At 44.5% G+C, this 12,838-nt stretch overlaps 1 protein-coding gene across 1 annotated transcript in view; it reads right to left on the bottom strand.

Moving 5' to 3' along the window:
• The window catches only part of LOC121279341 (neurocalcin-delta), a 484,317-nt gene that overhangs the window by 209,545 nt on the left and 261,934 nt on the right, over window positions 1–12,838 (bottom strand). Inside the window, exon 2 of the mRNA XM_041190507.1 lies at window positions 11,814–11,867. The gene's annotated coding sequence lies outside the window, so the exon portion shown is untranslated. The remainder of the gene's footprint in view (window positions 1–11,813; window positions 11,868–12,838) is intronic.

Genomic DNA, 12,838 nt, shown 5'->3' with positions numbered 1-12,838 from the left:
ACCTTATTCAACACTATTCCTGTACTTGTTTCTGTAATTATGCAGGCATGCTGAACACTGACTCATGTAATCTCGACTTATAATAACAGGACAAAGCATCAATTTACAATGTCCATTTGATAGTGCACAGCCCTGCCAATGGGAAACACATAAAAAGCTTTCATCATCTAAGTCACTTCAGACTGCTACAAAAAATTGCATGGAAAAAGGAGCATTCTGCCTTACCATACAGCCTTGTGTATTAAAAGAAATATAAAACAGCAAAAAAATCTGGGTTTAGCTACTTTTTTTTAACGAAAAAGACTTGCACTTATATGGTGCATTTCATGAGCTCAGGAACCAAAGCACTTTACATCCAATGTAATATTTTAGATGTGTAGTCACTGCTGGAATGGAGGGGACTTGGCAGCCAATTTGTGCACAGCAAGCTCCCACAAACAGCAATGTGATGATGACCAGACAGTCTGTTCTAGTGATGTTGGTTGAGGGATGGACATTTGTCAAGACACCAGGAGAATGCCCATGGTCTTATTTGAAATAGCATCATGGGATCTTATAAGTCAACTCTGACACCTCACCTGAGAGAGTAACAATCACTCAGTGCGCCACTGAAGTGTTAGCTTAGATTTTCGACTCAGGTCTCTGGAGTGGGATTCATATCAACAACCTCATGACTCAAAGGTGGAGTGCTAACTACTGCACTACACCTGACATGCAAGTTCTTCAATGAAGGCTCATGCTATGTTTCTTGTGAGCCTTCCTTTGAATTTCTCCTCGATGATGGTGAACATCTGAGCGGAAGAAACTTTCTCCACTGCAAACAAAATGGGAGCAAAAACCTGTGGGGCTGACATCTTGGTGTAAATGTCATGGTGCACTCACCAGAGAAGTGGTGTCAGGAGAAATTCCCCAACTTAAATATTCCCAATGGATACCCATGTCCTTATTGACATGTCCCAGAGGTTTGAGAAACATGATGCTGTCAAGTCATTCATGGGCCAGCTAGCATCAGTGGGAAAAGACGGGCCACATGGAACTCACTCTGTCCCCTTTCTAAGCGAGCTGTAAAAATCTGAGAGTCCGGACCAAGACTCAGGATTGGAGCCAGAGGTGGAATCCACTTCCTCCACCAGACAGCCTAAAGGAATGCCTCTACTCACCCAATGCAGCAGTTTGTTGGTTGATAACCAGGCTGGAGCTGAGGGCACACCCTGCTTGATAGTCCTCTTCCCCAGGCTGCATCCCTCTAACCCCAAACACGGACACCCAGCAAAGGGCACAAGGTTCTGTGCTAAACAAGGCCACAAAGGCGTTAGGCTCTATCGCCCAGGCTTTCCACTGCCTTCCTAACTGACAGGTTGATGTATGTGCCAGAAATCACAGCCAAGTTTGGACCTAATACTTTCAACGTCATCCAGTTGTAAAGCAACTGATTAAATATTTCTATATATTCCTACTAATTCAGCATCCACTTATTGCAACTGGCCATACTTTTCTCCTGATTACACTCACAACCACATCTCAGATGCTCCTGGTCGCTGGTTTCTGAGATGGCCTTGTGGTCCCAGAATGGCCACTAAGTTAAGTGGGGGCAGGGAGGTGCTGTGTGTGTGTGTGTGTGTGTGTGTGTGTGTGTGTGTGTGTGTGTGTGTGTGTGTGTGTGTGTATGTGTGTGTGTGTGTGTGGGGGGGGGGGGGGGTGGGGGGGGAGGTGTGGACTGCAGGGATGCAATGGGGACTCAACTTTAGTTACTATAATCTGTAGGTATGCCTCATGGTTGACTCATGCAGGCCACCTGGAGCACGAGATTGAGATCAAAGTTTGGAGCCACATAGATTTGTGCCCCCACAAATTAGTTTTGGAATGGTTAATGAGGTTCTTGTACACAGTCGCTGGCAGCAACTGCCACTTACCATTACTAGGTGACTTCCCAAAGAACCTCTCAACCTAGCACCAGCATTAGAATTTCTCTTAAAATGGTGGGCATTGTCCCTAATTGTGTGGGTGCCCACCACTCAAGAAAATCAGGCAAATTCCCCCGAAACCTGCGCCACGGACACTTGGAACCAAAATCTTTCATCTGAGTTCCTCAGGGTAGTGTCCTAGGCCCAACCATCTTCAGCTGCTTCATCAATGGCCTTCCTTCCATCATAAGGTCAAAAGTGGGGATGTTCACTGATAATTGCACAATGTTCAGCACCATTCGTGACTCCTCAGATACTGAAGCAGTCTATGTCCAAATGCAGCAAGACCTGGACAATATCCATGCTTGGGCCGACAAGTGGCAAGTAACATTCGCAGGAAATGATGGTCACTCAATGACCATCTCCAAAAGGACAGCGTCCAACCATCGTCCCTTGATGTTCAATGGCATTACCATCGCTGAATCCCCTATCAACAGCCTGGGGGTTTCCGTTGACCAGAAACTGAACTGGACTAGCCATATAAACTCTGGGGCTACAAAAGCAGGTCAGGGGCTAGGATACGTGTGACGAGTAACCCACCTCCTGACTCCCCAAAGACTGTCCACCATCTACAAGGCACAAGTCAGGAGTGTGATGGAATACTCCCCACTTGCCTGACGAGTGCAGCTCCCACAGCACTCAAGAAGCTGGGCATCATCCAGGACAAAGCAGCCCACTTGATAGGCACCCCATCCACAAACAGTCACTCCCTCTACCACCGACTCACAGCAGCAGCAGTGTGTACCACCTACATGATGCACTGCAGGAATTCACCAAGGCTCCTTAGGCAGCACTTTCCAAACCCACGGCCACTACCATCTAGAAGGACAAGGGCAGAAGAGAGATGGGAATACCACCACCTGGAGGTTCCCCTCCAAGTCACTCACCATCCTGACTTGGAAATATATCGCCGTTCCTTCACTGTCGCTGGGTCAAAATCCTGGAACTCCCTTCCTAACAGCACTGTGGGTGTACTTACACCACATGGACTGCAGAAGTTCAGGAAGGCAACTCACCACCACCTTCTCAAGGGCAACTAGGGATGGCAATAAATGCTGGCCCAGCCAGCGAAGCCCACATCCCATGAATAAATAATTTTTTTTTAAATTGTCTTTTCAGCATTTATGGTAAAGTTAATATTTACATTCATTTAGGACCTTTCATCATCGCAGGATATCCCAAATGAATGACTATCGTCAACTGATTAGTTGCCAACTTTGGCAGAAATTTGCACACAGGTGAACTCCCAGATAGATGAAATGAACAACCAGGGTCCCTGCATTTTATGGAGTTGAGTGCAGCAGGAATCTTAGCTGGACAACTCCGTGCTCTTTCCTAAATAATACCCTGCGGTATTTTATTTCACAACTTATCCAAAAGACAGCACTGACAGTTCAGTATTCTCTCAGTGCCACAATGAAGTGCCGGTCTAGATTATCTACTCAAAACCTTGAAGACAACTTGAATCTACAGCCTTTTGACAAAGGGAGGAATGCCACTGAACTACCCTGTAAACTTGTAAGTAAAAATGACAGAAGAAGTTGGGTTGGATTAGGCACAGGAAGCCTTTGCAGCAGGTTCTTTGCTACTGGGCTTCCATATGTTCTTGTTACCTAGATGCAAGGCCTATGGCCATTTTTAAGTGATTGTCAAACAAGTTACTCTATGTGAATTAGATGGAATATCTTATACTCAATGCTACTGTTCCACATAGTCCAAAGGCTACTGAATCTTTCACACGCAGTCTACACGTGACACATCCAACTTAGTTACACATACTATTTTTCAACAATGTAACCAATAATCAAATTGAAAAGTCAGGTCACAAGCACAGAGGCAGATTTGATACATTTTTCAAGCAGTTTGGTGACCATGTTGCATGGGGCATTTAACAGAAGCTGCGCCTTCGGCTGCAAACCTTTCCAAATTAAGGTTTTCTTTGAACAGATAAAGCACAAAGATTTTTTTAAATTATGAAATACAATGGCTGTCACTAGAAATGCGAGACTTTCCAGGTCTGTTGATATAACCTTAACCCCAGTGTTAAGCCGTGTTTACATATGAAGTGAATCCAATGCATCTCGATCTGGTTACTGGTTCTAACTGATGGCTGCACTGTTAATAATATCCCAAATCTCAAAATCCATATTGCACCCAGTACTTTGAAAAACAACAGCCCAACAATGTTGCATCTCTTTACTCTTTCCTGGATTCAATGAGCACAGATTAATGCAGGAATCCTGGTTTACTTTTTTTTCTTATTCATTCACAGGATGTGGGCTTCGCTGACTGGGCCAGCATTTATTGCCCATCCCTAGCTGCCCTTGAGAAGGTGGTGGTGAGCTGCCTTCTTAAACCATTGCAGTTCATGTGGTGTAAGTACACCCACAGCGCAGTTAGGAAGGGAGTTCTAGGATTTTGACCCAGTGACATTGAAGGAACAGTGATGTAGTTCTAAGTCAGGCTGGTGAGTGACTTTGGGGGGGAATTTCCAGGTGGTGCTGCCCTTGTCCTTCTAGGTGGAAGTGGTCGTGGGTTTGGAAGGTGCTGTCCAAGGAGCCTTGGTGAATTCCTGCAGTGCATCTTGTAGATGGTACACACTGCTGCCACTGTGCGTTGGTGGTGGAGGAGTGAACGTTTCTGGATGTGGTGCCAATCAAGCGGGCTGCTTTGTCCTGGACAGTGTCAAGCTTCTTGAGTATTGTGGGAGCTGCACTCATCCAGGTAAGTAGGGAGTATTCCATCACACTCCTGACTTGTGCCTTGTAGATGGTGGACAGGTTTTGGAGTCTGCTGTGTTAGCAGTATTCAGAAGGACAAACTGGTGGACAGGGTGTTGCGCGTACAAGAGTACACCTCAGAACTGAGCCAGCCAGAGTCAGATTTACCCCAGAAGGATTTGCATTTTACAAAATGAGACTTTAGCAAAGTGACTTTGGCTTCACCACAAAACATTTCCATCAAGCGTGGTGCAAAACAGCTCACTGCCAGCCCACCACCTCTAAATGCTGCAATCATTCAAAGCCCCAACGTGAGAATTCAACAGGTGAAATGAAAGGACGTATTTTCGCAACATTGGCAAACATTTATTACATATTCAGTTATGAATCTGACTTTCTGATGTTCTGGGATTCCTTTCCTCGATATTGCAGCTCAGGCATTAACAAACAAACATGCCAAATTAACAAGAGAATTAAATTATGGACAAAATCCAGCATCTCATGGGGTCATTTCAGGGCATAGCTTTCAATTCTCCATTTTGGTGAACGTAAATAGTGCACTCAACTTCTTGGTCTTGTTTTGTTAAACTTTAGGTCAATGGCTCCTCGCCTTTTTCTCTAATACATCACAGAAGCCAATTTCTCCTCGTTGTATTTCTGTATCAGTCATATAGATCCCATTGGATAGACACTGAGCTGCACAGCACCTCCTCTATTATAAAACAGGGGTGGGAGGGGTGGAATTTTAATTCCTTAATATCTCAAGATCAAGTAATGATCTGTAATGCAGTTAGAATAGAAGTGGTTTATATATGGTATCATTCAGCCAAGGTTAAATAGAACAGCAGATGCAATATCAACATGTGTTCAATTAAAGCATTAGGACAGAAACAAAGTTTGCCACAAGGAAATAGAATTTTACTCCACATCTTTTTATTTTTATTAAACACTTTTTTTGTTTGCAGACCACAGACAGCTGGCAAAGCAAGCTCATGATGTGGAGCAGTTAGGGCTCCATAAAATGGGAGCAAAAAGCTGATTACAAACCCACTGGCTTTCAGCTCTACGTCAGATAGAAGGTTAACTACTGCAACCCAAAGGAAAGGAAGTATCACTCTTGAGATCTACAATTGTGTGGGTTGAAAGGAGATAGTCCTGAATGTCTTAACTATGTTGGCCTTTAGTTTGTAGTACTTGGCACAAGGACTGTCACAACTTCCTCAAAGAGGCACTAAGGAAAAATCACTCTGTTTTGGATTTCAATTTTTTTTTTAAAATGAGAAATGAACTTTTGCAGCGATCAGTTTGAGGATGCTGGGGAGATGGACTGATTTCCCAATTTTTTCATCAGTGTCAGCGTCAAGCACCTCCGGGTCAGGTTCAATATGGTGAAAATGGAGAGATTGCCCAGCTGTTAAACATGACTGGAGCCCAAATACTGAAGAGAATCCCTGGAACGTTCCCAGTTTTTCCAGCAGCAAATCTTAGCAGCTGCACCAAGGTCTGCATTTTAGTGCCAGGCTGTAGGTATTTTTATCATGCGGCCCCGTATTTTAATAAAAGATTCTATTGAAATTATCCACATGCTTCGAATACAAGCCTTAGAGTCAAGAGCAAAAACTGACCTATTGGACTGGAACTTGAAACGTTGCCAGAGAAGTGAAAGGATGGTGTGTTTACTGTGGGCAGCTCAATAGTAATTTCTATACATGTTTTTTTACAAAGATTTCACGACGCCTGCATGAGGACATTCTAAAGAATACATTTTGAGGTAAGCCGGAAGAGGAGGAGCCGGTGTAGTGGTGTTGTCACTCAACTAGTATTCCCGAGATGCCAGGCAATGCACCATGGCAGATGGTGAAATTTGAATTCAATTAAATAAAAGTCTGATGATGACCACCAAACCATTGCCGATTGTTGTAAAAACCCATCTGGTTCACTAAGCCCTTTAGGGAAAGAAATCTGCTGTCCTTACCTGGTCTGGCCTACATGTGACTCCAGACCCACAGCAACGTGGCTGCCTCTTAAATGCCCTCCGAATGAGGGAAATTAGGGATGGGCAATAAATACTGGCATAGCCTGTGACACCCACACCCCATGAATGAATAAAAAAAGCCATTTTATAGGATTGATTTTCAAAGTGCACTCCAGATGTGGAGCCTCATCTGTTGGGACCACGTAATTGAAACGTCTATTGGGCTGGGATTTTGCTCTGAGCAACATACAAAAAGTGCCAGACGTTCATTCCACTTGGAAATTGCCCACAATTCTATGCATCTTGGATGGCAACTTCCTCTCAGCCAAGCACCCAAAAAGCCCAGCAATCCATAGATGCCATCTGGGGCCGGTGTGATCAGGGCAAGTAACTGTGGCCGGGATTTTCCAGCCACATTGTGGCGGGATCCACTGCAGGACATTCGGCAGCCCAGCCAAAAGTGCATTGACTTTTGGCAGGGTGGGATAATCCCACCCTGTGTGTCTCCTTAATCAATCAGATTCAAGAATAGTTAATGTACAGCACACATCCTGAACCAGGAGTCGTAAGTTAGAAAAGTGAATGAATTACCAAATCCTGCACGGAAAGCAAAATAGAGGCCGGGATTTTCCAGCAGGACCGGAAGATCCCGTCAGTGGGCGGGTGCGAAAAATCCCGCCCAGAGAGTGAGAAAGACAGACTTGTATTTTGATTGCACCTTTCACGACCACAGGGCATCCCCAAGCACTTTACAACACTCAAACAATGAAGCACATCTGAAGTGTAGTCACTGTTGTAATATAGGAACTGTAACAGCCAATTTGTGCACAGCAAGCTCCCACAAACAGCAATGTGATAATGAGCAGATAATCTGCTTTTGTGGTTTTGATTGAGGGATAGGTATTGACCAGGACACCAAGGAAAACTGCACTGTTCTTCTTCAAAATGGGGCCATGGAATATTTTATATCCACCTGAGAAGACAGGAGGGGCCTTGGTTTGACTTCCCATCCAAAAGATAGCACCTCTAATAGTTTCCCAGTGCTGCACTGGAGTGTCAGTCTTAAATTTCCGTGCTCAAAGTCCTGGAGTGGAAGATTGGACTCAGAGCGATAATAGAAACAGAGAAAAAATGTTAAAAAAGAGTTTATTGCTTTTTTTTTGAACCTCAAACAATAATTGGAAAAAGAAGAAATGAGACTCCACACTTGTAAAAAAAATCTATGCCAGAGAGGTTGTTTGGCAGTATTTAAAACTTGTCACACTGTTAAGAGTGTACTTACGCTGGAATGGACGAGCTCCAACTTTTTCTGGCATGTTTAGTCTTTACCAATGAGGCAAGTATAGCAACTTCATGCTGTTGAAGATAGTGTTTTTGGGGTGCTTTTGGAGGAACAAGGCATCTCAGATAGCAACCTCCAGGCTTTTGTGTTTTATCTGCACATTAGCAGTCACCAGATTTTGCTGTCCGATTTGCACATAACAGTGAATGCTAATAGCATCACCATTATTGTTTTTTAACCTCAGAATATGGCCCAATATTTTGAAAAAAGTAAATTTGGAAAATCAGTCCTTATTATTTTGCAAAGGTCTGTTCATTTGTGAACAAAGTTTTGAACTGAAGGTAGCTAATGTTAGTATGTGAATGCTTAGCAAGTTAATGATATTCCTCAGTCCACGATTTTAAAGATGGGATTGACCCATTCAAATACTTGAAAGATAGACTGGCATTTATAATTGCTCCTTACAGATTGCTCAGTGTTTCATGTGTAATGAAGTGGAATGACATATGTAGGCAAATTTGGCAGCCATTTTGAACACAGTTAGGCTCCAATCTATTTGTGGTAGTGTTGGTTGAAGCAGAAAAATTTGGCCGGGACAAATAAATGAGTTAATATTTCTCGTACAAGAGGGGACAGAATAATTTTGCATATATTGATTAACTGTCATACATTAATATTGTTATGTGTTAATTCCAGGCTTGCGTTTGTAATGTGTACGGTATGCTAAACCCAACAAAAGATTGAAGTGCATCAATGAGATAACCATTCAGTCATTAAGGCAAAAAAAAAGTACTTTTTTTCCACCTTAGAATACCAATTTAAATTTGTAACTACCAATAAGAACATGAGAAGAGGAGCAGGCCCTTCAAACCTGTTCTGTGATTCAATAAGATCATGGTTGATCCAATTGTGGCCTTACTGTATTTTCCTCCCTGTCCCACATAAAACATGACTTCCTTGTAGATCAAACGTTATCTAATTTAACCCTCTAGTATACTCAATGATCCAGCCTCCACTGTACTCTGGGGAAGAGGATTCCAAAGGTCAATGACCCTCAAAGAGAAGAAATGCCTCCTTGCCTCAGTCTTAAGTGAAAGACCCCTGATTTTTAATCCCCTAGTTCTTGATTCCCTCATGAGAGGAAACATTGGGCATTGCCAATTCAGCCCCCGGGAGATGGTGGGAGAGGTGGAATGACCAGTAAAATCACAGGGAGACAGGTCAGGTTGGCTCTCTGATGTGGTCCTGCCGTGGTGGCATTTTACCAACAGAGGGGCTGGATGAGGAATGCTTATCCACCCCAAGGAGGTGGCAGCTGAGTTACCTATGTAAAAATCCAATTAGGGGCCATTTTACAGTGCCGCCATCACTTTGCTAAGTGGAGGAGGCCTCCCAGCCACAGCCCAGGGTTGGGGGATGGTTTAATGGAACAAAGAGAGGACCGTGGGCAGGGAACGCAGCCCCCACAGACCCAACTATCTCCTCAGAGGGGTTTCCCCTCTGACCTTCGGCCTCATGAATTCTTTTAAATTCTTTTTTTTTTTACTTACCTACTGAAGATATGAGGTCTCGTGCATTCCTCAGGAACGACCACCTTTCCCAGGCGGTGCTCCTGAGGCTTCGGAGCTGCCGGCTCTGTGATTGGACCGGCAGCATGGACAAGCCCGCCCACTGTCCTTAATTGGACAGCGAGTCCACAGGCAGCCAATTAGGAGGCCGCCTGTGGTAAAGTTGCCGAGCAAGTGCCCCTGCCAACAAGTGCAGGCTCAGGACCGGCTTTCCACCGACATCCTGAATCACCTTTTAAATTCAGCCCATCCTCTCAGGATCAATCATAACAAGCCCCATCGGATAAATTCAATAAGATCACCTCCCGTTCTTCCAAACTCCGATAAGTAACGGCCCAACCTGCTCAATCTTTCCTCATAGGCTAAGCCCTTGATACCAAGAATCAGCCTAGCAACCGCACACAAGAACTTATTGACCTGTGTTCACACAGAAAATGACTAGAAAGTTCCATACACATTCAGCGTGGATTACAGACAGGCTACCTGGCTGAGAATCAATGGAGAATTAGAATATATATCAGAATGTCAAGGACTAGCTCTATTTAAAAAATAAAACGGTTTTCATCTGCTGATTTCAGTAGAACACAAGAGCAGTGGATTTTCTCTGTTTTACAGTGTCTTTGATGGCTTTCCAATCATCTCAGATATTTCAGTGGGGTCGATGATGTCCTTCAGATCCAACAATTAAATCAACAGTTAAATTACATTATGAAAAATGCAGTCCTTTATGAATGAGCTTTGTTTGAGTATACCTTCAAAGGGTTTGGAACAATACTCCTGTGGTGAGTTTACTTCAGAGGTCAGTTAGCAGGGGAGTCAATGTTAGTTTGACACTGGCTGCAATGCGCCTGGAAAGAATGAGCAACTGTTTGCACCTTTACTGCTTTGGTCTACACTTCACCACCAATATCAAAGTTTGCAAATAAAGAAAAAGGCATGAAAACTTCAGATGCTGGAAATCTGAAGCAAAAATAGAAAATGCTGGAAACACACAACAGGTCAGTCAGCATCCGTATAGAAAACAGATGTGTTGGTGCTTTGTGCGTAGAGCTATCATATGGAACACGGAAGGTTTAGAAATGTGCTGCCTTACACTGAAAGCTGTTCATTAACCACCAACAATAATGAATTAATGTTTTTGATGGCAATAAGAACAGAAAATACTGGAAATACTCAGCAGGTCAGATAACATTTGTGGAGAGAGTGAAACCGAGGTTAACAGCCAGAAACTTCTCCACCCGCAGGAGGCAAGGAAGGCAGTGGGCGGGCCTGAAAATTCAGTCAGTTGGTGTCAAGGCCGATACCCGATGTCTTCCTGTCTCCAACAGAAGTAAACTCTGGGTGGAAAGGCCCATGGCCGACCCCTCCACCCCATCTCCACTCAAGACCCTTAAGTGACCAATTAACGACAACTTAAGGCATCTTCCAAACTCTGCTGCAATCTCCCCAGCACCAGACAGACCTGGCCAACATGCGGCCTGCATGACTGGTAAAACTGTGTGGGCTGCATGTCAGCTGGCAGAGTACGGGGAGGGGGGGGGGTGGGTGGGTCCCTCGATCTGCACTAACCTGTACATGATCGCAGGCATGGGCATAGGGCAGGGGGGTGGCCGCTGACAGCCATCCCCCAACCCTTGATGCTGACCCCCATTGCACCTCTCTCCCAGTGATCCCACCCTGCGAGACCACCCCCCACACCACCCACCACCCACCCCCAACAGAACTGGGCATTTTCCTGGGTTGCTCCGCACTCCTGGGACCCTGGAGGATGTCGCTCCGGCAACAGCCACGGCCTTCCCCTTGGAGCTGCCAACCTCTGATTGGCCGGCAGCACTTGGCAGGTGGTACGTTTCCTTCCCGGGTCCTCAGTCGGGATGAAGGCCCGCCGCTGTCCACCTAATTGTCCGATGGGCAAAAGATATGGTGGGCCTTCCTCCTCAGAGTGAGTGCAGGTGTCTCACCACTTTTTCAGGCAGTGGGCGAGACACCTGCTGAGAACAGAAGATTCCACCCAATGTTTCAGGTCTATGGCTGTGCATCAGGACAGTGCTGGATGAGGGACAAATATCGACCAGGACACCAGGAGAACATGCCTGCTCCTCTTCAAATAGAGTCCTGAGATCTTTTGCATCCACCTAAGTGGGCAGATGGGACCTCGGTTTCAAGCCTCATGTGGAAGATGGTGCACCTTCTTTCACAAATGTATAAAATTTAATTCTAAATACACGATTCTGCCATAAAGTATATCATTACACAAAAACTGATATGCATAATTCTCATACTTGAATTTTATTTTTGTCCTACCTGAAATTTATCTTTGCTTCTCTCTGATGAACTGGAACTTTGGGCTTCTGTTCACTGTAAGAGGCAGAAACATTGAGTTATTTGCAAGTTCACACTTCTGACAAGGAGCCTTACCTGTTGGAAACACTTATTTGAAATTCAGGTCCGCATGGTGGATGAGTTTTTAACTGAGTTTCGAATAATGGTTAGTAGTTAGTAACAATGGTTAGTAGTTAGTAACAATGGTTAGCAGTTAGTAACAATGGTTAGCAGTTAGTAACAATGGTTAGTGGAGTGCCACATGTGCCTAACTTTCCAACATATGCTTTCAGCAAAGCTCATCACTGGAAGTACAAATTCAGAAAATTACCCCCTAAAACACAATCTTCAGCACAAACTCATATAGTCCTTATTGTTTTTAAATGGTGGCACTATATTTACAATCAGTACACTGCTATGGCAATTGTATGAATATTCTGTTGTGATACAAGTACACAAGCTTTAATTCACATGAGTTGCACTAGATATCGCCATTGGAGCAGCAACCAAGGTTCAGTTAATTAGTAAACCTGGTTTAAAAATGTTCATCTCAGTAACGGTGACCAGGAAACCACTGGGGTTGTTGTAAAAACCCATCTGGTTCACTAATGCCCTTTAGGAAAGGAAATCTGCCGTCCTTACCCTACGTGTGACACAGTAATGTGGCTGACTCTTAACTGCCCACTGAAATGGCCTAGCAAGCCACTCAGTTATATCAAGCTGCTATAAAAAATTAGAGTAAGGATAAAACCAGATGTCAACCCGACATCGACAAAGGCACAGCCTACACAGTCGATCCTGCAAAGTTTTCTTCACCAACATCTGGGAGATTGTGCCAACATTGGGAGGGCTGCTCCACAAATGAGTCAAGCAACAGCCGGACACAGTTATGCTCACCAAATTATACGTGACAGGCAATGTCCCAGACACCACCTTCAGACAGGCCACACCAGAGGTTGGGGGGAGTTACCTTGGGATTCCTCCACATTGACTCTGAGCCCCATGAA

This window comes from Carcharodon carcharias, chromosome 6 (genome assembly GCF_017639515.1).
Source record: "Carcharodon carcharias isolate sCarCar2 chromosome 6, sCarCar2.pri, whole genome shotgun sequence".
Lineage (NCBI taxonomy): Eukaryota > Metazoa > Chordata > Chondrichthyes > Lamniformes > Lamnidae > Carcharodon > Carcharodon carcharias.
The sequence above is the reverse complement of the archived record's forward strand: the minus strand, read 5'-3'. Positions and strand labels throughout refer to the sequence as shown.